Below are 26,153 nucleotides of genomic sequence, written 5' to 3'. Positions count from 1 at the left end.
CGGTGTTGGGACACAGGACTGACTTTTCATTTTGCTTTTTCATGAAGATACTGATCTGATTTTCCAGTAGGACTTGGCACCTGCCTACACTGCCAAAAGTACCAATACCTGGTTTAATAACCATGGTATCATTGTGTTTGATTAGCCAGCACACTTGTCTGACCTAAACCCCATAGAGAATCTATGGGGTGTTCTCAAGAGTAAGATGAGAGACACCAGACCCAACAATGCAGACAAGCTAAAGGCTGCTATCAATGCAACCTGAGCTTCCATAGCACCTCTTTAGTGCCACAGGCTAATTGTCTCCATGCCACACCGCATTGATGCAGTAATTCATTCAAAAGGAGCCCCGACCAAGTATTGAGTGTATATTCTCAGTAGGCCAACATGTATTTTTTGTATTAAAAATAATCTTTTAACTGGTCTTATATAATACTCTAATTTCCAGAGATTTTAACTTTGGGTTTTCATTAGATGAAAGTCATAATCTTCAGCGTTAAAAGAAATAAACACCTCACCAAAAGTCTCAAAAAATGCACAAATTGTCACAAGTGACATCAATTTTATGCCACAAAACTGGCATAGTAAATTTGATAAATGCCCCCCTAAGTGTTTATATGCAGCTATTAGATTATAATATTGATCGCAGACTTATATTGGGAAGCCCTTCATACCTATATTGGCATACTCTTCTGTTTACAAGTGCATTAGATACCGGAACTTCGAATTGACTTTTAAGATTCTTAACAATTTATAGTAGTGTGTACAATATTCCTTATAGTGCATCCCTCAGCTACTGCAGAAGCTCTCTGTGAACCATAAGGGTACCTGCACATGGGTGTGGGTTTCAAAACAGAAATTCAGCACAGATTTTCTGCATGTGTTTGTTGCAGGTTTTAATGCAGATTGTGATGTGGTTTTGTCCCTGATCTAACCCTTTGCTTTTCAATGGGTGAAATCCGCACAAAAAATACCCACAAGTGACATGATTTTGACTTCTAAATCTACACAGCAGGTCAATTTCCACTCAGAAAAACAGCAAAGCGTACATGAGATGTCAAATCTAATTCGCTTTACTGGTACTGTATTATGCTGCAGTTTTTCTGCATGAAAACCTGCACAGAAAAACTGTGTGTAAACCGCAACTTGGGCAGGTAGCCTAAGACAAAAATCCCTGTCCACCATTGATTCAGAGATATGAAATGCCCTGCTCCAGGTCACAAAAGAAGGCCTGGAGCAATGGGAGCTGCTAAAGAACCTAGGAGAGAATTTATTAAGCGCTATATGCCAGCATTCCAACTTCAAAAAGTCGTAAGTAGGGTTTTGCGACTTTAGGGGTAATTTAGGCAAAAATGTTGTCACTTTTTGAGCAGTACGCCTTCCAGCGCCAACTAAAGGTTGGCTTAGGCTATTTTCACACTAGCGTTAAAATCTTTAGTCAGAGTTTATCATATTAACTATAATGGGACCAGTTGGGATCCGGCCTGCTTCAGGCATTAGTCCCAGGATTCGGCTGGACAAAAACTGGTGCTTGCCTTCTGGAAGATTTTAACACTAGTGTGAAAGTAGCCATACTTGTCAATTCTGGCACACATTGTCATCTCTTAAGCCACGTCTCTTTCTGCTGAACAACATTCTTGATGAGCTGAAAAACCAAAACACGCACGCTAGGTGCAATGGAGTCTTCTTTTTTTGCCACATTTTGTCTACAACTTGATGCAACATTAAGCATTACCAAATTTTCCTTATTATTCAAAGACATGTCAATGGAAAAACATCTAGTATCATTGTTTTATTATTTTACAGCCCAGTCCTTTATATAGCTGTTCCATGTGAAGTCCTCCATCGGGTAAGTAAACCTTGCTTCCTAATCATGAATTCCATTTAAACCATGGCATATAAATTGACGTGTGAATCATAGAAAAAGCATACAGGAGAGGTGCAGCCATCTTGAAATGTGGTCATGTTCATTTCTCTTCAGGGTCATGAGGCTAGAGTGCAGTGTGATCCTTTTAGTACTGATGAATTGAACATTTGTGTATGATGAGCAGCACATTGCACATCTCATCAACACCATTGCCTGGTGAAATCATTAGAATACCTTCTGGAATGTGTTCTCAGACCCTGGATTCGCCCTTTTAAATCATGCAGCGTTTCTTAACCAACTATTGTTCCTATTTCCCAAGAGCATCAATCACTGAATACATGGAAACCACCAACTAGAGGAGTTGTTCCACCACCACCACAAAAAAAAAAAAAATCTGTTTTCGAGGAATTAATGAGAAGAATACTTCTGTTTAATGTTTCCTAGGAATCCCTGCGAGAAATGTCTTCTGTTCTTCTCAGTGAATTAAGGACTTGATATAATTTGCCGTTTTCTTTTCTTTTCAACCAGTTTTTTCTCTCTTAAATTTACTGCTAGACAGCCATGTATTTTTGTTGGGATGTCGCAATTTTGAGTAAAACCATTTTTCTCTTAAATTTATAGTAGCTGTGGCTGCAAATTGTAACCATTTGAGTTTCCTGCTTGTGTCAAGAGATGACTTATTGTACTGAAATCAATAAGGCTGTTTAAAATTCAAAGGCTTGCAAATCGTTCTGTTTGTCCTTTGATAAGGCCTGCACTGATTAAAATGCGACCAAGAAAGCGTAATTGCTGAACTAATTAAGAAGCCTTTAATTTCCTCTCTTTATTTATTTCAAGCAACTATGTTTAAATATTCGGATCATGGAAACTGGTGTTACTGTAATAAACTTGGAGTCATAAACAGGGCTGAGAAGAAGCTTTGCGGGGTGGCTGGAATTCCTCTTACATATGTACACCCCAGTATTGATTTTATTTTTAGTTGAAAAATGAGTTCTTGATATATGAGGAAATGTGAGGACTGTATAAAAGACACTTTATTTCTGCTCAGTACATGAATCTGATCTGCTGCATGCTGACCTAATATTTCTATATCTAATTTATTTTTTTACTTTGTAGACTCATTTTATGTTGATTGCATACATATCTATTTTTTCTATGTAGATGATTAACCATGTTTGTTTAGCTTAACTATCACAGCCTTCACTTACATTCCACTTACTGTTGGTTAAGGACAACACAGTGGCCTACTGGTTAGCCGCATGAGATCATGTGTTTGGACTAGAGGTGAGCAAAGTTCTTGAAACAGATTAGTCTCTGATTCCCCAATTTTTTTTTTACCAAAAAGTGATTTATGTTCAAATCACATATGCTTGCAATTGCTCTAAAGATGAGTAGATAACACTTAGCATTCATATTTTTGTCTCAAATACCGAAGGAAAACATAAGTCCTAGAAAACAAAAAAGACATGTATTATAAACAAGCCATTTATCTTTTCAAAGGGATAAAAATACTGAGTGCCTTAAAAAAATTAAAATAAATCGCCCTGGTTAGCTGAGTAGGTTTGGAGATGCTCTTGGGGGTGCTCTTACTCATTAGGGAGACCAGCTAGTATGCATGAGTATTGTAGTCCAGCCAATGCTGCTCTGTGTTTTGGGGAAACATATATGCAAATTAACATATCCTAATCTGCTGGCATCAGATATGCTTAGTGTTCTTTCCATTTTGGAAGGAAGACTAATTTGCATACCTTTGGGTGTCTGGGAAAATATTCAAATTATATTCAAAGAACACTAAGCTTATCTAATGCCTTATGATAGTAGTCTCTCTAAAAGAAACCCCCCTCCCTCCAGAGTTACTAATAGGGCAACTTTCTCTTGAAAAACTCATTCCTCTTGTTCTTTTGGTTCACTAGAATCCACATATTTAGAGAACTTCAGAATGCATTCTGAATCAGTAAAATTTGCTCATCTCAGGTCGAAATATATGTGGTGGCAAATCTGTGTTCACCTTGTCACTCCTGTTTCCTGCGGCATTATACATGCTTAAGCTTATTCTTATGAAACTGGGCGTAGAATGTGTGTTGAGATACAGTTCTATGGAATATGCTGGTGCTGTATAAATACTAGCTAATGAATAATTTATGATGATATGATACAACAGTGACCCTTGCTTCTTGGACAACTGTTGATTCGCCCCCTACTACTAACAGTCATGTAATTAGGTATGTAATTTATACACAGCATTAAATAACCTGACCCTGCAGATTGCCAAGCACTCTTCAGCTCTGTTACACTGGCTGTGGTGGGGGCTATTTAACCCTTCAATGCCCTATCATTATACATTCATGTGGCAAGAAGAGAGAACATGTAGAAAATGTTTCACCCTCCGATATGATTTCTAGTATTGTTCTGCTAATGGTCATAGAGTATCCTCTGGTGGTGGTTTCAGATGCTTAATACTGGTTAATTGATGAAGTATTACATGAGGTCAGCGGTCACGTTCCCAGTTAACATATGGGACGTTGGTTTCTGACCATTTAGTGTTAAATATTGCTAGATCTTAATTGTACAGCTTTCTCCCAGCAGGTGGCTGCGCTGAAAAGCTTATAACAGAGAGGACATATAAAAGTGCCTACTCCAGTATGCTGCATAAAACATTAGTCGTACTACTTTGCTGCCGGCGGTCTTGGCACACTGAGGTCTACGATAAGCCAATCCCAATCCGCGCTAAATACAATAGCAGTTGTGAATTCTGAGAAGATTCATTGCTTCCTGCGCTGGCGGCGAAGGGGTTAATCTTAAATGTCAACCAACCTTTTTGACTAAAAGACAATCAACATAATATATACATGCATTTGCCAAACCATAAAACTGCGCTAAACACACAGAAGTTGAAACAAACTCCTGTTCATAAACTGCATTATCTTTATTAATGATGGCAAACAGCAGGCTATTATTTAATTGTACTTTGCCATCATTGCTTGTTTCCAGTACAACGTGTCTTAATTCATCTATCAACAGGTAATAAAAGTTGCTCAAGCAGATATTTGTATCCATTAAGCAGAAAGAGCAATAAGCCAGCTGATCAATAATTTATACAAAGAGTACCAACTGCAGACATAATAACTGTGCTGTTTGCAAAGCAATCTCTCGCTCTCCAGGCTTAACAGTAAACGCAAACTAGCAACGCTGTTAATTTTCAGCTCCTGCAGATAAGAATACAAACAAATGGCATCAAAATGCCGTTTGCCTTACAGTAAGAGGGCCTTGGTGGGCAAAAATAAAAGGTAATCACGCTGCAATTTCAACCATTTTGCAAATGCATTTCTTCAAAGGCTCTGCTCATTCATTTAGCGGCTTTTGATTAGCGCGGTTATTAAATTACTGCATGTAACATTTGCATCTTCAGGTGCTTTATCCGAGAGGCAGTAAAGGAAGAGAAAGAGGTAACAAGGCAGAGTTTGTAGCTGGAAATATTTTGGCAAATAAAAGCAGTCACTTGAAAAATACTTGGAATTTTTTTTTTCAAGTGATGCTGATAGCGGGTATAAAATTACCGTTTATGTGAACTGACAATCAGGAAACGTGTCCATACATCAATGTTAGGGCTTATGCAAATGACTACAAAACAGGGATCCGCAAAAATATGGATGACGTCCATGCGACATACATATTGCATCCGTTTATTTTTGCGTATCCATTGTAACAATGCCTATCCTTGTCCGCGAAACAGACAAGCATAGGACATGTTCTATCTTTTTTGCAGAACGGCCATGCAGACATATGGAAAGGGAATGCACACAGAGTCAATTTTTTATTTTTTTTTGTAGACCCATTGGAGTTTATGGTTCCGCAAAGAAAAACTGAACGGGCAAGGAAAAAAAAATATGTTTGTGTGCATGAGCCCTTAGGTTACATTCACATCTGCGTTGCAAGCTCCGTTCGAGGTCTCCGTCACAGAAAAAAAAGCGGAGAGAAAAGTCCCTCGTGCAGGACCTTTTTCTCCGCAAAAAAAAATGTTCTCCCAAGCGGAAACTGAATGAATCCGGTTATAGTCAGTGGTATCTGTTAGGCTCCATTCCTGTCAGGTATGTGCCAAATCCAGGACCAGGACAAGTTAATAGCGCTGATGTGAAAACATCCCTACATACACTTAGGGTGCATATACCAATGGGAGAAAAACACAGCTGGATCGCACATTCACAAGCTATGCTTTGATCTAATAAAACTCGCTTCTCAGCGCAATATAAAGTGTACAGCCCCCAATACTGCATGCTGTAAAAGAGGCATTGGGTTACATTTTGATCAAAAGGCATAAACCCATGCACCACGTCAAGGTTGCCTCTAAGAGTGGGACCTACTCTAAACTTGGCGCAGCACAGAGAGGTAACCACGCGGCACTGCCCTAGTAGGCGGCAGGACCCAGGAGTCAAACAGCAACCCTGCTATCAGATGATGCCACCGATGGCACTGGGTCCCACCGACCCACCAACACAGCGCCACAAGAACAAAGGCCACCACGCAGTACTGCACCATCTGAACAGTTGTCTAACACAACATGTCCTATGCTCCCATTCGGTACAGGTGGTTTTAATTTAACAGGAGTCTGCATTAAGTGTGAATGGACCTGCCAGCTCTCAGTTGGAGTTCCAAATGGCATAGGACATGTTGTGTTAGACAACTGTTCAGATGGTGCAGTACTGCATGCTGGCCTTTGTTTTTGTGGAGCTGTGCTGGTGGGTCGGTGGGACCCAGTGCCGTGGGTGGCAGCGTCAGATAGTAGGGTTGCTGTTTGACTCCTGGGTCCCGCCGCCTACTAGGGCAGTGCCACGTTGTCACCGCGCTATGCTGCACCTATTTTAGAGTAGGTCCCACTCTAAGAGGCAACCTTGACGTGGTGAGTGGGCTTATGCCTTTTGATCAAAATGTATGCAATGCCTCTTTTACAGCATGCAGTATAGGGGGCTCTACACTAAATATTGCCCTGTGAAGCGAGTTTAATTAGATCAAAGCATAGCTTGTGGATGTGTGATCCAGTTCTGTTTCCTCCCCCTGGTTATATACACTTAGGGTGCATTCACAGGACTGTATGTATTTTGAGGTCCGCAAAAATATGGATGAAGTTCGTGTGACGTCCGTGTTGAATCTGTTTTTTGAAGACCCATTGTCAGGGCCGTCTTTGCCGCAGGGCAAAAGGGGCAGCTGCCCCGGGCCCAGTTGCTCCTGGGGGCCCAAGGGAGCTCTGTTTCCCGACTCCCATTCACTAGTGCCAGGGGGTCGCTAGGTTAAAACATTCGGGGCCTGGGCCCCGGATGTTTTGTCCCATGCCCCGAATGTCCTGCCTGCCTGCTAGATACAACTGTATTGCCGTACACAGAACGGCAATACAATTGAATCTAATACACTAGGAAGAGGTGAAGGACCTGTGGTGACATCACAGGTCATGTGATCAGCAAAACAGGCTGTGATAGGATGACCTGGATGATGTCACCATCATGTGACCAGTGCAGGATTGGACCGGAGTGAAGAGGTGAAGGAGCCTAATGGTGATGTCTGTACATGAGGAGAGGTAAGTTAAGGGAGAGGCAGAGCAATGCTGGGAGTTGTAGTTATTTAACTAGGATGTATGCTAGGGATGAAGGGAGGGATGTTATTGACATGGAACTGTGTGCTTGAGGTGGCTGGGGGAGGGAGTGATGTTATTTACATGGGACTGTATGTTGAAAGTGGATGGTGGGGGGGGGGGAATGATGTTTATGTATATGGGACTTAATGTTTAGGCTACGTTCGCGTTTGGGGATCCGCTTGTGAGATCCGTTTCAAGGCTCTCACAAGCAGCCCCAAATGCATCAGTTTAACCCCAATGCATTCTGAATGGATGCGGATCCATTCAGAATACATTCGTTCTTCTCCGTACGGCCCCCCGTTCCGTTTTTGTGTCCGCAAGCAGCGTTTATGTGTCCGCATGTCCTTGCGGAGCCAAACGGATCCGTCCTGACTTACAATGTAAGTCAATAGGGACGGATCCCTTTGCATTGACACAAAATGGTGCAATTGTAAACGGATCCCTCCCCCATTGACTTTCAATGTAAGTCAGGACGGATCCGTATTGGGACTTAGAAATTCAAATCTAATACAAACGAATCGGTTCTGAACGGATGCATTCGTTTGTATTATCGGTGCGGATCCGTCCTGTACAAGTACACGACAGATCCGCATGAACGCAAGTGTGAAAGTAGCCTTAGGGGGTGATGTTTACATGGGATTGTGCGTTAGAGGCGGCTGGGGAGGAGGTGATGTTATTTACATGGGACTGTATGGTGGAGGGAGGATTATAACTGCAGGGGGCACTGCAGATCCAGGGGACATTATAGGCGGTCTTATTACTACTGGGGGCTGTATAGGAGGGTCTTATAGATCCGCCTTATTTCTACTTAGCGCAATATAGGGGCCTTATTACTACTGAGGGGTCTGTAGGGAGCTTTATTACCACTGGGGGAACAATAGGGGGCCTTATTTCTACTGGGGGGCTCTGTGAGGGTATTATTAATATGGGAGGGCTCTTGTAATAATGGGGGCATTGTTGAGGAGCATTATCACGGTTGGGGCAGTGTTACTAATGAGGGCATTCTAGAAGGGAATTACTATTGGTGGGACTATGAGGGCAGTAATGTTTCTTCAGGATAGTATTTGGGGGTATTGGGGGGGGCAGGGTTGTAACTAAAGGCTCATGGGCCCCGGTGCAAGAGTTCAGCTTGGGCCCCCCTTCCCTCAATGCTTTGTGTGTCTTATGTAGCACAAGGGTCTTTGGGCCCCTTCATGCTCCAGGGCTTGGTAGTGACTGCTACCTCTGCACACCCTATAGCTACACCCCTGGGGGGGGGGGGGGGCACAGCAAGCAGCAGGATAACACTGTGGGGACTCCAGTTGGGGGATAATGATAGAATGTGAGGAAGCTAAGATGTCTGTGTGTCACACTCTGCAGAGACGAGGCGGCTGAGAGAAGTTGTCCAGACCGAGTGGAGAAGATGATGAGAGAGAAGATCTACAGAGAAGATGATGACAGAGAGGAGACGTCACCTGGAGGCCCTGGATGTGACAGGTAAGAGCTGCTGTATAGCAAGTACAGCAAAGTGCGGGGGGGGGGGGGGGGCGGGATCCAGGGGGCCCAAGTGTCCAATCAATATTAAAGACAGCCCTGCCCATTGTTACAATGCATATTCTTGTATGCATTTTTTGCCACCCCATTGAAATGAACCTGCCTTTATATTCACAGGTGGAAGATTTGTTGGCCAAATTTCTGGTACTGAAAAATCTGCTCCATGCATCTGAATTTCTGCAAGACCTATTTTCAACAATTCTGCTGCATGTGAATATACCCTTAGACCTCATGCACACCACTGTATTTTTCATCCTTGTACTCACCATCAGGGGCTTAACGATCGCGGTCGCAGAGGGTGCGACCGCGACCGGGTCCAGCGGGGGGAGGGGGCCCACTGCACTCACATGTAATGGGAGTGCTCTGACGGAACCTGGCATGAAGTACAGTGACAATGCCGGACCCCGTCAGAGCGCTCAAACATGTATAATATGCGCCCCGGCACTCACCCGGCAGTTCTTGTCATTGCCGGGCTGTTTGTTTCCAGAGTGAAGCAGGGAGCTCTCTCCGATCCCTGCTTCACTTTTTTTCTGAGCTCCGACGCTACCCCTGCAGGCCGCACATGGCTCTGCTGGCTGTGGGAGGAGAGCTGAAAGCCCGGGAATCGACCTGCAGCACAGCCAGCAGCGCGATGTGAGTATGGGAGCGCGACATCAGGGAGGAAGGTAAGTATGTTTTTTTTTGTTTTGTTTTTACCATAAAGCTCGAGACTGGAGGCAAAAGGGGGGCCACAACTAAAGTGAGGGGGCACAAAAGTGTGCATTTTTACTGAGGGGGCACCTAGTATGGTATAACTACTGTGAGGGGGCACCTAATCTGCCATAACTACTTTGAGGGGGCACCTAATCTTGCAGGTGTATGCAGTTGTTTAGATATAAGGAGGGACATTTATCAATGACTTTACGCCATCTGTGCACCATCATTTGTACCATAATTTGCAACTTATTAAGCTTCTCGGCCATAGGCGTGCGCATCCAATCGCATTAGGGTGTGTACCCTAAAGCACAAACACACGCCGCTTGCGCGTGTATGTATGTATATATTATATATACACACACATATATATACACAAATACACTCTGCATACATACAGACCCGCATCAATATAATGAAGGAAGAATAAATCATTTTTAAACGTACCCATATTTTTGCGCCCTATAAGACGCTCCGGCCCATAAGACGCACCTAGGTTTTAGAGGGGGACAATAAGAAAAAATATTTTTCATTAGACCTGAGGTCAGACCACCAGTCAAACCCGCATTGTTAATCAGACCTCAGCTGACAGCCACAATAAAACCCCCAATGTTAATAAGACCCCAATAAGACCTCAGATCAGACCCCAATGTGAATGACCCCCAATTAGACCTCAGATAAGAGCCCCAGTGCCTTATATCAGCCCCAGTGCCCCTCTTCAGCCCCCCAGTTCTCCTATTCAGCCCTCCCAGCAGCCTCTCTTCAGCCCCCAGTGCCTCATCAGCCCCAGTGCCTCATATCAGCCCCAGTGCCCCTCTTCAGCCACCCAGTGCCTCATATCAGCCCCCCAGCAGCCTTTCTTCAGCCCCCAGTGCCCCTCTAAAGCCCCCCAGTGCCTCATATCAGCCCCCAGTGCCTCATATCAGCCTTCACTGTGGAGCACCGAGGACCAGGAAGTAAGAGGTGAGAATAGCTCTTTCCGGCCCTGACAGAACCCAGTCGGCTTGATTAGGGTGTGCCCAGGCACACCTGGCACACCCCGTGCGCACGCCTATGTTCTCGGCACTTTTCTGAAGTGCTGAGAAAAGGAGGGGGTGGGTTAGCAGAAGGGATGTGGCTTCGCACCGCCGCTGCATTTACTATAAATTTTGCTAGAAAGTGGCGGAAGTTATAGCTGAAGCCTGCGATAGCCTGTAGATGGCATACACTTAACTTTCTGGCGCACAGCAGGGCAGAGATGCACCTGATTTGTTAAGTGGCTTCTGCCTCTTAACAAATCAGGCACAGCTCACGACAGTGGAGATCAAGACTGGCGGATGGATCCACCAGTCTTGATATAACTCCCCCACGGTTTGCGTAACGGATGGATCGCGGACCCCATTCAAGTGATCTTCATGCGGCTGCCCCACAGTCAGTACCCGTGCAAATTGCGGTCCGCACCATGGGCACTGAGCCCTTACGTTGGTGGGCAAGGGGCCTTAAGGAGAATAGCAGAGGAATGGAGAGTACATGGATTTACTGAAACAGACAAGCCAGAATGGGTAACAAGTCCTCTTTAACTGGAAACGTGGAAAGATGAGTTCTCTTGGTCTCGTCCCACATGTGGCACAGCCAATTGTTTACTGCAGCAAACTGGATGAAGTGGATGAAGTTGGTAACTGCAATTCCCAGCTCTATCCACCACACAATGGACATAGCTACAAGTAAAGTGTTGGGTGTGAGTCCCCTCCAATCTGATATTGAGGGCCTATCCTGAGGCTAGGCTACCAATATCAAAATCCTGGAGAAACCCTTTGAGGAGGTTAAGGATGTAGACAAGTATTATCTGTTATTTAGATAGCACCAACATATTCCCCAGTGATGTACCCATGATTGTCACCACTCACATCATTCCAATTTCCCTGTCTATAAAATATACCTTTCCGGTAAACTAAAATATTTACACCATTGTACAGGAAGGGTTAAAGGTTATTATTATAAAGCCTATAAATTGGAGACTTTTGATCTAAACTTGCTGAGAATCAGCGTTTTGAATTTCTGGTGTAGAATAAAATAGAGAAATATCCAGTAATTATTTTAATTCATGATGCAAGCCCTGAAGAATAGCCGGACCCCTCCTTGTGCTAACAGGAGGAGAATACTAATGGGGGCCGGGACCTGTTTATGTAAATAGATTCCTTTTTATCGACTCTGCTCCTGTGTTGTATATGTTGGTCTATTCAGAGCAAGTCATCACACAGAGCTTGAAGCGAACCACCCCCGGTATTATATTACTAGGGCATTTACAATGTGATATGACATCACTCTTCATCACTGTTATTAATAAAGGACTAGCCGTATGGGCAGCAAATATACACATAACTTTATTGGATGGGCGCTCACTTTGATATATAGAAATGTTCACTATTTTCATTAGTCTTATATCTTTACATATCCTGGGAAAAGCAGTTGGAATGTGAAAGCTATGTGACCAAATGTTTCCTGTAACAAATAAGTAATGTATTCAGGAAAGCTGATATCCCTCCTTAATTCAAACAAGCACATTTCTGAAGATATTGGACATTTAGACTTTTCTGTTCTTTTTTTTATTTTTTACCCAGATTAAAAGAGAGATATTATCAGTGTTTAGTATTTCAGGAAATACATGATTTAGTTCTGTATCATGTAAATGCAAATATATAACCAGTCTGTTCTCAATTTCTGGACTTTTGTGGAACATTTGATACAGAGGATATGGGTAATGTTTTAACCAAAGCAAAGTTCTTATTCTGGATTTAAATGTATGCAAGATGAATCGACGAACAGAGCGAGAGTTTATTCACTTTTTTCCATCTGCAGAGAACAGATCCGTGCAAAGTCAAACGCTTCTGCATCCATTCCGTTTTTTCTCACTCCCATCAATAGCTATTGTCATCCGCAAAAATGGACCAGAATAGGACATGCATGGAGTTTCTTGGATCAGGCACAGCTATCCATTAAAAAATGGATGTGTGAATAGCCCCATTGACTTGCATGCGTCTACGTGATGTTTAAAAACAGATAGCACAAGGAAGAAAATTATAGTCACGTGAATTAGCTCTTATGGGGGTTTTCCAGGAGGAAAATATTGATAACTTATCCTTATGATAAGTCACCAATGTCTGATTGGTTGGGTTCTAACAGTCTTGTCAACAACTCCAATCAGCTGTTTAATCTGCTGTATACTCTTCACAGCATACCAAGAACAGCGCCATTCATTGGATAGTGGCTGTGGTTGGTATTACAACTCAGGCCAATTCACTTGAATGAGGACCCACTGTACACACTAAATTGTTTTACTTTGGGCTAACCCTAATTTCAGCAGTTCCCTGGTATTCACCCTTTAACCCTTGTACAGAGATGTGAACTTTGCTGCTGGGAAGCAACCACTAACTCCTGGGATAGTCGGTATAGTTGGCAGCTGACTCATGGGGGTCAGGGACTACAGTGTAAGCATCAGGGACTCAAGGTAGCAAAGACACAGGAAACTGACAGCAGCAGTCTGAACAGGCACTAGTATTTGAAACTGTTTTTTGGAGATCCAGACGGCACACTGAAAACGTAGATGAGATAGACACAGGATAGGCTTGTGGGCAAGGTAGTGGTGGAGGCACAGACAAGGCGAGCAGGCTGGGTACTTGACATGAGCACAGGCAGGGCAGACAGACTGGGTACTGAACTGAAACATGAACAGAACTGAACTGAACATGAGGTGCGGGAGCAAACAGGTAGGATGGGTGCAGGACTGGAACTAGGCAGGAATAACACAGGATAAATGCAGGTAAATCAAAGAAGACTATGATGCACCTTTGCTGGTCACTAGAGGACCCAAAGTTCAGACACCCTCTGCCTAGTGAGGATGCCCTAAATATCTCCTGGGGAAGGATATGGAAGTGCGCACTGGCCCGAATGTGAGCACACATGTGCCCTAAGGGGACAGATGCTGTGGCACTAGACAGGAGCATACTGGGCACAACTTGTAGGCCAGCAATCAGGACACCGGATGGCATGGTGAGTGATGCGGCATCCACGCCCGAAGGGGACAGCAAGGTAGCGGCAGGCACGGACTGTTGGCATAACACTGGTGTCATCTCCACATGCTTGTAAATGTAGCTAAAGGTTTCTAGAACAGAAGATATGTGAAAAAATGTAGTGCTCATGGGGGCAGACATTTTTCAATATGGCTGGTCAGTAATTCCATTAATGAACACTGTAGTCATCCTCTCCCCAGCTTGAATATATGACAACAGAGAATAATAGACTATATTCAACCATACAGCAAATGGTCAAGGATAGATAGGTTTAGTATGGCTTTAAAATATTGAATCCAGTCAATTTTAGTTTGTCGTCTATGTATAGAAATGAATGGTCGACTATGACACATTATAACTAGAGATGAGCAAATTTCAGTTTGCGCTTCGTTTGGTGGTAAAAGCAGAATTGCGTTATGGACATCGTTACCACGGACCATAATGCAATTCTATGACAGAGTGTAAAATGGAATGCCTTTAGAGGCATTCCGTTATTCATTCCGTCATAATAGAAGTCTATGGCCTTCATAATGGATCTGTCCTCTCCTGCATAACGGAAACAGGACGGATCCGTTATGCAGCCCATAGACTTCTATTATGACAGAATGAATAACGGAATGCCTCTAAAGGCATTCCATTTTACACTCTGTCATAGAATTTCATTATGGTCCGTGGTAACGGAATCTATAACATAATTCTGCTTTTACCACCAAACGAAGCGCAAACGAATTTCATAACATGAAATTCGCTCAGCCCTAATTATAATACCTGCTATTCTGAAAAAGTTAAATCAGTTGTATAATTGTAACATATTATTATAAATGTTAGATGGAAATTTATGCACAGCTACGTGTTCTTGGACCGTGCTTTACGGAGATTCTGTTTATTCACACATGTATGACTATATGCACCAGGCCTGTAAATGGCGTTACATGAGCATACCCAGGTAGTCTATATAAGGCTTTGTTCACATCGATTTGGAGCCTCTATTGCACATTCTGTTTTTAATGCAAAAATTAGTGCCACATGAGACCCTATTCTTTCTTGACAAAATGACAGACATCTTGGTGGAATTCAGTGGACTCCAGTATATGTCAGTAAGGCATGTTGGGTGTCCATCGTGCCATGGATTAAAAAGAGTGGTATGGCTTTTATTATAATTGGGGAAGGCTTTGTAACATGGTGTAAAGTATAAAGTGCTCATTTACAGCATAAGTTAAAATGGATATGAGATAAATGGATGGATGGATGGTTAGATAGATAGACAGATAGATAGATATATAGATAGATAGATAGATAGATAGATAGATAGATAGATAGATAGATAGATAGATAGATAGATGATAAATAGATATAAGATAGATAGATGATAGATAGATAGATAGATAGATAGATAGATAGATAGATAGATAGATAGATAGATATTAGATATTAGATATAGAATAGATAGACAGATATAATAGGTAGATAGATATAATAGGTAGATAGATAGATAGATAGATATTATATATAGATAGATAGATAGATAGATAGATAGATAGATAGATAGATAGATAGATTAGACACAGTAGATGGATGGATAGATACATACATACATACATACAAAAAATATAAATCAGGCAGCACACTCACATGACAAACACAGGTGTTTATTTACCCATGCTGGAAGTGCAACGTTTCAGCTCTATACTGGATAGATAGATAGATAGATAGATAGATAGATAGATAGATAGATAGATATTAGATATAGAATAGATAGACAGATATAATAGGTAGATAGATATAATAGGTAGATAGATAGATAGATAGATAGATAGATAGATAGATAGATAGATAGATAGATAGATAGATTAGACACAGTAGATGGATGGATAGATACATACATACATACATACAAAAAATATAAATCAGGCAGCACACTCACATGACAAACACAGGTGTTTATTTACCCATGCTGGAAGTGCAACGTTTCAGCTCTATACTGGATAGATAGATAGATAGATAGATAGATAGATAGATAGATAGATAGATAAATAGATAGATAGATAGATAGATAGATAGATAGATAAATAGATAGATAGATAGATAGATAGATTAATAGATAGATAGATAGATGTGAGATAGATATCGATCATCAGTCAGATACATTACTGTTTGCTCAGTCATGTATTCACTGAACATTGTTAAATAGATTTCTAAAAAAATTGTCAGTGGAAAGGATAAGAGAAAAATGTATAATAAAAATATGAAATTGAAAGGTTTGTATAGTAGAACATACTTCAATAGTCATATTTTCCTCCTAAGCATGACCTATTTGTTCTCCGTCATTTGGGATTCTTGTATGATGAGAGCACCCTCTGTAGGACAACAAATGGAAACAGCCAAACAATTTACTTTATTCCAGCTCTAAACACAGATTGTTCTTCGCTTTGTCAGACAGTGTAACCTGTTCACACATTGAATACCAGCCTTCTCATAGTTGTTGCATATTGGATTCGGGTTACTGGTAGAAAGCACGTGCTTTAGCTTATCGTCCTGATAAATAATAGAAGAAACATAATGAACAATATTTCATTGTAACACTTTAGTATAACTGCACAGTTTCAACTATTTATGCATTTATTTCGCTGCAGCAGCTTTCATATATTATTTCCCAATTCTGTAAAAAATGCCAGTAAAAATAGTTCCACATGCAGCGCTATATTTCCAAGTAAAATGACGGTCATTATGGTGGAAAACTGACAGACCCAAAACCAGGAGTGAATTTAAAAACGAAGAAGAGAAGTAGTGTCCTTTTTCTCCTCTCTCTTTACAATCGACTACTGATTTTGGCTTCCAAAACTGCATGAAGAATCCTGACTGTGTGGCTATACCCTTTGTAAGAAGGTGGATGATAGGTACGTATCACCAAGATTCCTGGCCTCGGTGGAGTAAGAGCCGGTTTTTATGTGTCAGCAGCAGTTGCTGTTTGACACCTTGGTACTTAGCATGACTGTAATAGCTGATCCGGGACGGCTCTTACTGGGAGTAGTCAAAGTGCTGGGTGGGTGACTACTCCCCGCGTTCCAGGCCGGGTTTTGCCAGGCATAAAACCAGCCAGCACTGCTAGGTAGAAAGGATTACCTCCGTCTGACAGTGGAGCTCAGGAGGTCTGTGTGCTGGGATCTGAGGCCTGTGCTGAGCTGGAAAGCAGAAACACATGTGTCAGGGGAACAGGCCGTCTAAAGCCTGTATTCGAACTTTCTGAGGCAGAACTGCCACCAAGGTGACTTTTATTATACACTGCTTAAAAAAATAAAGGGAACACAAAAATAACACATCCTAGATCTGAATTAATTAAATATTCTTCTGAAATACTTTGTTCTTTACATAGTTGAATGTGCTGACAACAAAATCACACAAAAATAAAAAAATGGAAATCAAATTTTTTAACCCATGGAGGTCTGGATTTGGAGTCACACTCAAAATGAAAGTGGAAAAACACACTACAGGCTGATCCAACTTTGATGTAATGTCCTTAAAACAAGTCAAAATGAGGCTCAGTAGTGTGTGTGGCCTCCACGTGCCTGTATGACCTCCCTACAACGTCTGTGCATGCTCCTGATGAGGTGGTGGACGGTCTCCTGAGGGATCTCCTCCCAGACCTGGACTAAAGCATCTGCCAACTCCTGGACAGTCTGTGGTGCAACGTGACGTTGGTGGATAGAGCGAGACACGATGTCCCAGATGTGCTCAATTGGATTCAGGTCTGGGGAACGGGCAGGCCAGTCCATAGCATCAATGCCTTCGTCTTGCATGAACTGCTGACACACTCCAGCCACATGAGGTCTAGCATTGTCTTGCATTAGGAGGAACCCTGGGCCAACCGCACCAGCATATGGTCTCACAAGGGGTCTGAGGATCTCATCCCCGGAAGAAGCCAGATCTGCTGGCGAAACGGCGTTGGGTCAGGAGTCGGCCGAGAGATCTCTGCACCATCCAGGGTATGTTTATACTTTGTCCTTTTTATTTCAACCTCAATCTCTACAATCGCCTCCTTTGCACTTTGTTTGGGGCGTTGCTGCTATGAGGTTTTGAGGTATGCTCTTTCAGCTAGCATTCTTTTTCCCTGTTATTTCGTGCATCGATCTCCCGGCCTCTCCTTGGGTCCTGCTACTCATCTGTGTGTCGCGCCTTGTGCTGCCTGTTTTATTATATATGTATGTATTGTTTATATGTTTATATATACTTACAATAAAGTTGTTTGGATCTTCATACATATGTAAGTTATTTTCATTAATTTTTTTGGTGATCATTATGACTCCTTGGGGGTCCGATGTTTTTGATATTAATCTGTCCGGTTAATATTGGTTGACTACTAGAGTGAAAGCACCGCCAGCATTCAAAAGCGACCAAAACATCAGCCAGGAAGCATAGGAACTGAGAAGTGGTCTGTGGTTACCACCTGCAGAACCACTCCTTTATTGGGGGTGTCTTGCTAATTGCCTATAATTTCCACCTGTTGTCTATCCCATTTGCACAACAGCATGTGAAATTGATTGTCACTCAGTGTTGCTTCCTAAGTGGACAGTTTGATTTCACAGAAGTGTGATTGACTTGGAGTTACATTGTGTTGTTTAAGTGTTCCCTTTATTTTTTTGAGCAGTGTATTAACTTGCCATTGGGTGTGAAGTAACACCAACACTGCAAAAGTGACGTTTTGTTTTTGGCATCATGTGTGAATAAACACTGAAGTTTGAATTACGAACTTGTATTTTGCCTCTACTTGCGCCCGCCTATCCTAACTACCAGAGCGAATCCCCACAATTGGTGGAGGATGCGTGAATAAGCAGTGAGGCTGGCGTGAATGCCAAAATATTTTTTGGTTTGTACTTTTGGGCACGGTTGTATGTCATACATCAAACCAGCGGTATTACATTCCGTGTCACACGACAAAATGGAGGCTGTTGTGAAGGCCCTCATGGAGGCTAATCTGCAGCACCGAGAGACAAACCTGCAACAACGGGGAGCTATCAAGCAGCAGCAAGAGACTAACCAGTTTCTGCTACAACACGTGATGGCTTTGCAGACAGCAGGAGCAACCCCGAGCGTCCACGATGCCCGGAAGGTAGTCCGTGCGGCGATTCCTAAGATGACACCCACAGACGACATCGAAACCTACCTGGCGATGTATGAGAAAGTGGCCACAAGGGAGAAGCTACCCCGAGACTAGTGGGCTGAGGTCATCGCTCCGTTTTTATGGCATCCGATTGCCAGCGCGTGTATTTCGACTTGCCGGACGATCAAGTGGACGACTACCAAAAAGTGAAGGGTGAGATTTTGGCAAGACTGTGGGTGAATGTGTTGGTCCAAGCCCAGCGGCTACATCAGTGGGGGTTTAAGACAGCTGAGCCCGCAAGACCCCAGTATTATGACGTACTCCACCTTTTGCCAAAGTGGCTACAGCCTGAGTTGCTGAGTCCCATGGCTCTGCTGGATAGACTATTGGCTGATATATTCTGGAGGGCTTTGCCATCCCCTCTCCAGCAATGGATCGGCCAGGTTTCTCCAGGTAATGCCCTTGAGATGGTCGATCTGATGCAACGCTATGAGGCTACCCGGAATCTACAGGGGGGTTCCTTTGGGAGGGGGGCAGTCAAATCCCGTAAATCTCCACCCCAGACCCGGCGACTTGTGTCAACCAAACCCGCCGCGATGTACCCCCTATGGACCCGGCTCTGATAGTCTGCTAGAGGGTCGGGAGCCTGGCCATGTACGAGCTGACTGTCCACATCAGGTGGAACCCATGGGCATGAACTATGCTTCCGTCAGTTGTTATATGCCAGGAAGCTGTGTGCAGCGGGTGCCCCAGAGACTCTGAATCACCTGTGCCAGGTGGAGGTGGGAGACACCCCAGCAGAGGCTCTGTTGGACTCAGGGTTCACTGAGTATACTGGCCGGAAAGTTGGGGTCATGTGTATTCATGGAGACTTAAAATACTACCTCACTGCTATGGTGTCTCTATCCACGGTTGCCGGCAGGTGGACCCACGAGGTGGCTGTCATCACAAATCTATGCTACAAACTTATAATAGGGAGAGACTTCCCGGGCTTCCCGGCACTGTGGCCTGCTAAGAGAGTGACTGATACCCATGAGACAGGGGTAACCCTAGCAGACCTGCCAGAAAATTAGCCCACAGTCACATTTCCATAGTCCCCTAGTACCTTTCCCGATTATCGAAGTACCATTTGACAAAATAGCTATGGACCTGGTAGGCCCAGTACCGAAGTCCGCCAGAGGGCATCAACACATCTTAGTAATTCTAGACTACGCAACTCGGTATCCGGAGGCGGTGCCACTGCAACATACCTCGGCCAAACTCATAGCTAAGGAGCTAATGGAGATGTGCTCCCGAGTGGGGCTACCTAAAGAGGTTCTGACTGATCAGGGGAGCCCTTTTATGTCCAAGGTGATGAGGGAACTCTGTAAGTTGCTGCACATAAAACAATTACAAACGTCCGTTTACCATCCGCAAACAGACTGGTAAAAAGGTTTAACCAAACATAAAAAAATATGTCGAAAAGGGTGGTGGCTAAAAGATGGTAAGGATTGGGACCTTCTTTTGCCCTATCTCATGTTTGCAGTGCGAGAGGTACCCCCGGCCACTACTGGGTTCTCGCCCTTCAAACTGCTATATGGCAGACACCCTCGCAGTCTCTTGGATGTAGCCAAAGAGGCATGGGAACAACAGCCCTCTCCATATAAAAGTGTTATTGAGTACGTTACCCAGATGCAAGAACGGATAGAGACAGTGTTGCCTCTTGTTAGGGAGCATATGGAGGCAGCTCAGCGAGCCCAGTTGGGTCTATAATCGGCAGGCTTGGGTCCAGATCTTTAACCCGGGTGATTGGGTTTTGGTTCTGGTACCGACCGTGGACAGTAAGTTCCTGGCTAGGTGGCAGGGGCCCTATGAGGTACTCGAAAAAGTTGGAGATGTGAACTGCAAGGTACACCAGCCAGGCCGGAACAGATCTACCATGTTAATGTACTTAAGCCGTGGAAGGATAGGGAGACCTCTATGGAAGACAGCCCACATCCGGGTTTTCTAGGGGAAGAGGTTCTGGCTCCTTTAATGCAAGGTAAGCTGTTGCCGCTGTAAAAGTTGCTGACAGCCTCTACTCTAAACAGGCTCAGGAGGCCAGGGAGTTCATTAGTCGGAACACAGATGTGCTCTCGGACATCCCTGGATGCACTTCCACAATCCAGCATGACATTGTCACAGCACCTCAGGCCAAATTCTGGTTAAAACCATACTGGGTACCCGAGGTTTGGTGATAAGCCATCTCGGAGGAATTGCAGTTAATGCTGCAACTAGATGTCATTGAGGAGTCTAAAAGCGAGTGGGTCAGTCCTATAGTCTTAATACCCAAGCCTGACGGGACGTTACGGTTCTGTAACGATTTTCGCAAACTGAACGAGATTTCCAAATTCGATGCATATCCCATGCCCCGGGTGGATGAGCCTATCAAGAGGTTAGGACAAGTTCGGTATTTTTCTGTTTTGGACCTCACAAATGAGTACTGGCAAGTGCCCTTAACGGAGGCTGCCAAAGAGAAAACTGCCTTCATCACACCTGAAGGGCTGTATCAGTACAAGGTGCTACTCTTTGGTCTGCACGGTGCCCCCGCCACTTTTCTGTGTCCACATCCTCGGTACGCTTCAGCTTACCTGGACGATGTTGTCATCCACGGTACCAACTGGGAAAGTCACCTACCCAAAGTGCAGGCTGTAGTGGACTCCCTTCAGGAGGCGGGACTAACCATTAACCCCAAAAAAGTGCGATAAGGTTAGAGGAGACAAAATACCTGGGTATGTCATTGGTCGCGGAGTCATCAAACCCCAGGTGAACAAAATAGAGGCACTACGAAATTGGCCCCGACCTGTCACCACTAGGCAAATAAAGTCATTTCTGGGAATGGTGGGCTATTACATGAGGTTTGTCCCCCACTTTGCTACCGTTGACAGGGCTCTTGAAGGGATGATCCCAGTGATGATTCGCTGGGATGATCGGGCGGAAGAGGCTTTCTCCGCTTTGAAGTCGGCCCTGTGCGGGTCCCTGGTTTTAGTGACGCTCAACTTCAAAAGGGAGTTTATAGTACAGACCGATGCCTCTGATGTAGACTTTGGTGCTGCACTGTCTCAGGAAGTCAACGGGGAGGAGCATCCCGTTGGCTTCCTCAGCCGTAAGCTCAGCTATTATTTGTTGGGGAGAACATGCCTGTGCGCCCTTTCTACACGTGCCGCACATAGGACTGTAGCGGTGAACCGCTACACTCACTCAAAGTGTAACAAGAACAAAGTTAAGGTACAGACATGCGCCTTTTTTAGAAGAAACCAGGCAGTACACACCCAGCTGCACAAAAAACTAGGGTGACACAGACTTGATAAAGGGGCCGTCGAGACCCCGAAATGCGTTGTCTCAAAAGAAACTTTATTGCATCCTGTACCGGGTCGTGGTAATGCGCCTTATGATGGTCTACCAGCTTGATCACTCCACAGTGACAAGCTAAGATACGTTTTCCAATATATACCCGAGTGGCGACTTGGCCTTCGTCCCAAGGGGCTTCTTGACGCATCTGGCAGCACCGACCTGCACCTTTTATACTTCACAGCTCACCTGCAATACGGTTGCACTTAACTTCGGTGCAACCATAAGAGGTGAGTCTATCGCATCCACCAGCTCTTTGAAGGAAGCTGTTGTACCTCGATTTACTTACCCTATGAGCGCCTTTTCACCCTTTGGCCGTTACCTTAATGTGATGACTTGAGCAGGGGAACCTTCCGTGCAATGCATGATATGAAACCATGACAGCGTAGTGTTCTACCGACAGTGACCTTTTAAACTGTGGTCCCAGCTCTCTTCGTGTCATTGACCAGCTCCTCCCTTGTAGTTCTGCACTGATTCCTAACCTTTCTTATCATCAGTGATACCCCACGAGGTGAGATCTTGCATGGAGCCCCAGTCCGAGGGAGACTGACAGTCGTCTTTAGCCTCTTCCATTTTCTAACAATTGCTCCAACAGTTGATCTATTTTCTCCAAGTTGCTTGGCAATTGGCTCGTACCGAACTTTAGGATTTTTTGACCCCGGACCCGAACCTGAACATTTTAGTAAAAGTTTGGGTTTGGGTTCGGTGTTCAGCTGTTTTATGGTGCTTTTTGAAAGCCATTACAGCCATGCCTACTAATGGCATGGTTGGGATTGGCCAGTGCAGCATGTGACCCAGCCTCTATATAAGCTGAAGTAGCGTAGCACTGTACGTCACTATGCTCTTACTAGTGTAGGGAGAGGATGCTGCTGCTGTGAGGGAGAGAATAGTAAAGAATCTTTAATCAGAAGTGCTTGTTAACTCAGCGATCTACATAGATTTAGTTTTGTGGGTGCAGTGCACAATCTTTTTACCCTGCCCTGAGCCCAGTGACAGAGAAAACTAACTTTTATCCGTCTGTTAGTTAGGTGGGCGGCCGCGGCCATTTTATGCAAGCTCAGTGCACCAGCACTGCATCTGTGCTTTTGTGACATTCAAATCCAAGCTTGAAATACTGCAATAATAATCTGGGTTTAAAAAAAACACCCTTTTTGGCAATATCCTACATCTGGTGCCTTTGCAGCATTTGTCAGTGTGAAATAGAAGCTTGCAATACTTCAATAATTTTCTGGGTTTAAAAAAATCACCCATTTTTGGCAATACCCTACATCTGGGGCCCATGCTGCATTTTTTTTGTGTGAAATACAAGCTTGAAATACTGCAATAATAATCTGGGTTTAAAAAAACACCCATTTTTGGCAATATCCAACATCTGGTGCCTTTGCAGCATTTGTCAGTGTGAAAGACAAGCTTGAAACACTTCAATAATTTTCTGGGTTTAAAAAAACACCCATTTTGGGCAAAAAACTAAATTTGCAGCCTTTGCTGCATCTGTCAGTGTGAGCTACACGCGTTAGATACTGGTTTTCTATTCTGTTATTAAAAAAACACCCACTTTGGGCAAAATACTTAATTTTGCAGCCTATGCTGCATTTGTTAGTGTGACATACAAGCTAGAAATATTGCAATAATAATCTGGGTTTATAAAAACACCCATTTTTGGCAATACCCTACATCTGGTGCCTTTGCAGCATTTGTTAGTGTGAGATACACACATTAGATACTGGTGTTCTATTCTGGGTTTAAAAAAAACAAACATTTTAGGCAATCCACTACATCTGGGGCCTATGCTGCATTTGTTAGTGTGACATACAAGCTTGAAATACTGCAATAATATTCTAGGTTTCATAAAACACCCATTTTTGGCAATACCCTACATCAGGGGCCTATGCTTCATCTGTCAGTGTGAGATACATGCTTTAGATACTGGTGTTCTATTCTGTTATTAAAAAAACACCCATTTTGGGCAAAATAATAAATCTGCGGCCTTTGCTGCATCTGTCAGTGTGAGATACACGCGTTAGATACTGGTGTTTGATACTGTTATTAAAAAAATACCCATTTTGGGCAAGAACCTAAATTTGAGAAATATGAGGAGAGCATCAAATAAGGGACATGGCCCCAGTTGTGGTGCTGCTGTTGGAGCTCCTGTTGCAGGGAGAGGACGTGGTCGATCTGTGCCAGCTACACGCACAAGTGAAACACCTTCCTAAGGTGCGAGTAGGCGACAGAACCAGCCAGTCTCCTGCTGAAAGATCAGAGTTGGCACCTGCAGCCGATGTCCATCAGTCTTTCACCTCACCCCCTTGCAAATCAGCCAAGCAGTCTGAGCCTTAAGTCATGCAGCAGTCTAACATAGTACATATAAGGCCGACAAAATACATTTGTCCATCCAGTTCGGCCTGTCATCCTGCAAGTTGATCCAGAGGAAGGCAAAAAAAACCCTGTGAGGTAGAAGCCAATTTTCCTCACTTTAGGGGAATAAAAAATTCCTTCCCGACTCCAATCAGGCAATCAGAATAACTCCCTGGATCAACGACCCCTCCCTAGTAGCTATATCCTGTAATATTATTACAGTCTCTTCTGCTTTTTGATGACTCTGCTAGCAGGGTTTCCCAGGGCCATCCACCTAGCCCTGCCCCAGAAGTGGAAGAGATTGAGTGCACCGATGCCCAAACACTTATGTTTCAAGATGAGTACATAGGAGGACCATCGCAGCATGTCTTGGATGATGACGAAACACAGGTGCCTACTGCTGTGGCTTTCGAAGTGTGCAGACCGACAAGGAGGGCAGGGGTGAAGACTGGGTGGAAGATGATGTGGAGGACGATGAGGTCCTCAACCAGACATGGAATCAAGGTCATGCGAGTGACCTGTGTAGTTCGGAGGAAGAGGCGGTGGTTGCACACAGCCACCAGCATAGCAGAAGAGGGAGCAGCATGCAAAAGTAGAGCGGCTGTCCCCTAGACCACCGCAGCAAGGGACCGAGCACACCAAAGCCAGCTCCAAGGAGTTCCCTGGCGTGGCAGTTCTTCAGACAATGTGCTGACGACAAGGCACAAAGGGTTTGCATGCTGTGCAATCAGAGCCTGAAGCGAGGCATAAACGTTCTCAACCTGAGCACAACCTGCATGACCAGGCATCTAAGTGCAAAGCACGAGCTGCAGTGGAGTAGACACCTCAAAAAACAAGAAAGGTCTCTGGCTCCTCCTGCTTCCTCTTCTGCTGCAGTCTCTGCCTCTTCATCCACCGCTGGAGTGACAGTGCCACCTGCCACCCCACAAAAAGAGGATCTGCCAGCAACACCACCACCTGGGTCACCATGCAACTCCACAATTTCCCACGGAAGCGTTTAGCTCTCCATCTCCCAAACACTGGTCGGAAGAGGAAGTACCCCCCTACCCACCCGCCATCCCTGGCGCTGAATGCCAGCATTTCAAAATTACTGTCCTTTGAAATGCTGTCATTCCATCTGGTGGAGACAGAGAATTTTAAAAGCCTTATGGCGGTGGCTGTCCCACAGTACGTCGTGCCCAGCCGCCACTACTTTTCCAGGTGTGCCTTCCCTTTCCTGCACAACCAAGTGGGGGACAAAATCAGGTGTGCACTGCGCAACGCCATCTGTGGCAAGATCCACCTAACTACGGATACGTGGACCAGTAAGCACGGTCATGGACGTTATATCTCCCTAACAGCACACTGGGTAAATGCAGTGGCGGCTGGGCCTGAGGCGGATAGCAGTTTGGTGCATGTCCTTCCTCCACCGAGGATTGCAGGACGTTTCAGTTTGCCTCCTGTTGCTTCCTCCTTCTACTCCTCTTCCTCATCCTCTACTGGCTCCTCATCCAGTGGCCACACTGCTGAATCTCCGTTACAAGGATAACCTACCGTCCTTAATTCCGTCACTGGAGCGTGATC

The sequence above is a fragment of the Bufo bufo genome, chromosome 3 (assembly GCF_905171765.1).
Source record: "Bufo bufo chromosome 3, aBufBuf1.1, whole genome shotgun sequence".
Classification (NCBI taxonomy): Eukaryota; Metazoa; Chordata; class Amphibia; order Anura; family Bufonidae; genus Bufo; species Bufo bufo.
Note: the sequence above shows the minus strand (reverse complement) of the source record.